Genomic DNA, 3,555 nt, shown 5'->3' with positions numbered 1-3,555 from the left:
CCGTTACTTTACTGGACATTTTGATCGATGCAATAGAAATAGATACTACTACAGTGACTATAATAACAGTGTCGTCAAGTGTCAGAATTGGAACAGGATCGTCTGTCAGTTCCATACAAATGCGCGTTCCAAACGAGCAGGAGACCTGTCAAACGTGGCACATGACGTTACTCTTCTATAGGACTCTAGATACTACTAACGAAAAACAACATTACCGAAACAAACGCGAGTGAACAAAGGCGACTGCTCACAGCCAGATGAGATCGTTCACTGTTCCAGCAGGCTTGCCGAGATGGATAAATACTAGGTACGAGGTGCTGAAAAAATGTGTTGTGCAACGCATCCAATGCAAAAAATGGGCTAAATATGTTAAATCTGTACCAAATTTTCAGTCAATTTACTCCAGATGATCATTCTTGCGAATAAATTATTTGCTGAAGACAACTGTCAGATTTCATGTTATCGTGGTACACTGCATGGCTCTACAAACCATGAACGATAGATAAACTTGCATAGGGGCAGCAGGGACTTTGTCAAGGGCTTGACCTCCCATGGCCACTCGAGTTAGACCGGGACCATCGTCCCCTAACCCTAATCCCAAGGTGTTAAGCGACCCGTGCCAAAGGGATGCATGGCCAAGTGAAATAATAAGCTAGGCCTTTAACGGAGCCTGTGGGTGCCTGGGCACCCTCCAATTGTCCTACCGCGTCATGCTGGGATCTGGCATGGTGGACCTCTTTTCGAGCAACTCGTGGGACCAAAATGGAAAAAAGTCAATTCTTCAATTAGTGGTAGTAGTGGGCGACAACCCCTTCGCAGGAGGCCAGAGGCAAGGCCAGAGGCAATAGTCGGCAGCTCAGTGCGCAGCGCCAGCGTGGGTCACTTAAGCATCTCCCAGGCTCCGTCGGTAGAGGTTATAGACGGCCCATGGCGTAAAGCAATGAACCACAAACGCGATGGGCTTTCGGCCTTCGAGGTGGCGACGGAACAGCTGGAAGCCATCATCGATTTTGCGTCATCGAAGCATAATATCAGTATGGAACTCAAGAGGCTTGCTGAAACTACAAAGTCGATGGACGCCCAGCGGCGGCGGCAGGGACGGAATGCAGACCCGTGAAATCTGAGAGTCAGGTCTGCAGACTGAGGCCCAAGAATTCGCGGATTTGGGCAGAGTCGAATCGGACGATGCCGCGAAGACGTGTACAAAAGTCTCCCCAGACTGAATCGGTATTCGCGGGCACGTCGAGTGATGCCCAACGGAGCAGTCACAAAACAGAGGAAACAGTCTCAGGGATGAGGCTCCCTGGGGCCGCTCCAAACGCGGAGGTTACTACCGAACAAGGGACAGTGGGGCTGGGGCTGAACGGCCAGGTACCTCAAAACGGGAGGAAGGGAACTGGAAGGTCCGTCACCCAGGAAAGACAGTGGTAAAGGTTACGGCAGTCTGAGAGCTCTAAGCCGCCCCAGACCAGCGAAATAGAGGGAGATGACAACAATAGGAAACCAGGATCAAGGGCCGAAAAGAGGCCCAGGCGAATGAGGTAGCAAGGTGCAAACTAGGGTGAGCGCCAATCGCTCCAGGGACGATGCCCTAGTCATCAAAACGGACGAGGCTGAGCTTGGACGTCTTGAAGGCGATGAGGGTGACGTCAAGCTCATAAACTCGCGCCGACGTACGTCGAATAAGACGTACCCCGATGGGCGAGATGATCCTCGAGCTAAAGCGAGGGCTCCCGCAAATGGGCGCCGCCTACAAAAGTTGGCGGAGGAAGTCCTGGCGAGATGGTCAAAGTGAGGGCGCCGACGGAGGTGAATCTGGGTTAAAGACCTGGACGAGATCACCGAAGTCGAAGGCTCGTCACGCCACGACAGTGCGAAGTGAAGGCGTCCACCGCAGCCGTTCGGCTCGAAAGGTCCAGCAGGGACACAGGTAGCGTGGTTCGGCTACCGTGGACGCCTCAAGGTAGTCAAGTTAGGGAGCGTCAAAGGTAGAATTGATCGGTATGCCTGTGGGCATATGCCAACAACCAAGTTTGCTTCAAGTGCCTGAAACCGGGGCACAAGCAATGGGACTGCAAAGGCCGCAGAAGCAAGCTCTGTCGACGCTGCGGATTGAAGGAACATAAGGCACAATGCTGCACGAACCCTCCCAACTGTTTGATCTGTTCCAGCAAAGCTGCGACAGCAAGCACCCATGGGGTTCAGAAGTGCCGGCGTTTAAGCGTGCTGCAAAATCACAGTGCAGTAACGCAGCTAAAGCCTGAACCACTGTGATGCAGCCCAGCAACTGCTGTGTCACAGTTGCTGAATGGGAGACGGATATCGCCATCATAGCAGATCCTTACCGGGTACCCGCCAGGGACGGTAATTGGGTCATCGATGGATCTAAAATGGCGGCGATATGGACAACGGAAATACCCAGTCAAGAGTTGGTGTCTTCGACACACGAGGCTTCGTCATTGCCAAAATCACAGGGTCTTCTTCTGCAGCTGCTATGCGCTCCTCGATGGTCGATCGAGCAGTTCGGTCAAATCTTAGATTGTTTGACGGCTAACTTGATGGGGCGTAGGCCGGTGGTGATAGCGGGGACTTCAACGTTTGGGCCGTGGAATGGAAGCCGATCCACGAATCAACGAGGAGCAGATCCTGCTGGAATCACTGGCCATGTTGGATGTGGACTTGGCTAATGTCGGTACCAAAAGTACCTACAGCTGGAACGGGGCTGAGTCGATTATCGACGTTACGTTCTGGAGCCCTGGCCAAACGAGTAGTTCGAACTGGAGGGTAGATGATGGCTACACTCTCGACAACGACTCTCTCGACTCTCGACAACGATCCGACGGGAACAAGAAGGCGAGGTGCACAGCGGGCAAGGTGGATCGATCAGGTGGAGGACGATTTGCGGACCCTCCGCAGACTGCGTGGTTGGCGGTGGAGCCATGGACCGAGCTGAATGGAGAAGACTTTTATGTGCAGCACAGGCCATCCGGCCTTGGTCGTAATAAATAAATAAATGATGGCTACACTCACAGCGACCACGCGGTTCGTTGTATGTATCGACCAGCATTCAGCGGACGGAAGAAGGGCGAGCCTAGCCCTCGTATGTGGAAGACATCATACTTCGACGACGAGGTGTTTACCTCCGCCGAGCACAATACTCTCGGTTTTGAGCGGCGGCGGCTGGTAACAGTACTCTCGCGTGCATGCGATGCCACCATGCCTAGAAAGTACCACCCTGGATGGAGGCCACCGGCTTGCTGGTGGACTCAAGCAATTGCGAACCTGCGCCGCGCCTGCCTACGGGCAGGAAGGCGGATGCGCGAGCAACGCACAGAAGAAGGCGCGTGTTGAACGACAGGTGGCGTTCGTGGCAGCTAGAGCCGCTCTGAAACTGAGATTAGATCAAGCAAAAAAGCCTGCTTCGAGGGCCTGTGTCAAAGTGCCAACGCGAATCCATGGGGTGACGCCTATACACTGAGAAAAAATTTATAGTAGAAACTACCATTTTAGGGGTAATATTAAGAGAACAATTGCAGGCAGAGCAATACGTAACTT

The sequence above is a fragment of the Armigeres subalbatus genome, chromosome 3 (assembly GCF_024139115.2).
Source record: "Armigeres subalbatus isolate Guangzhou_Male chromosome 3, GZ_Asu_2, whole genome shotgun sequence".
Taxonomy (NCBI): Eukaryota; Metazoa; Arthropoda; class Insecta; order Diptera; family Culicidae; genus Armigeres; species Armigeres subalbatus.
The sequence above is the reverse complement of the archived record's forward strand: the minus strand, read 5'-3'. Positions refer to the sequence as shown.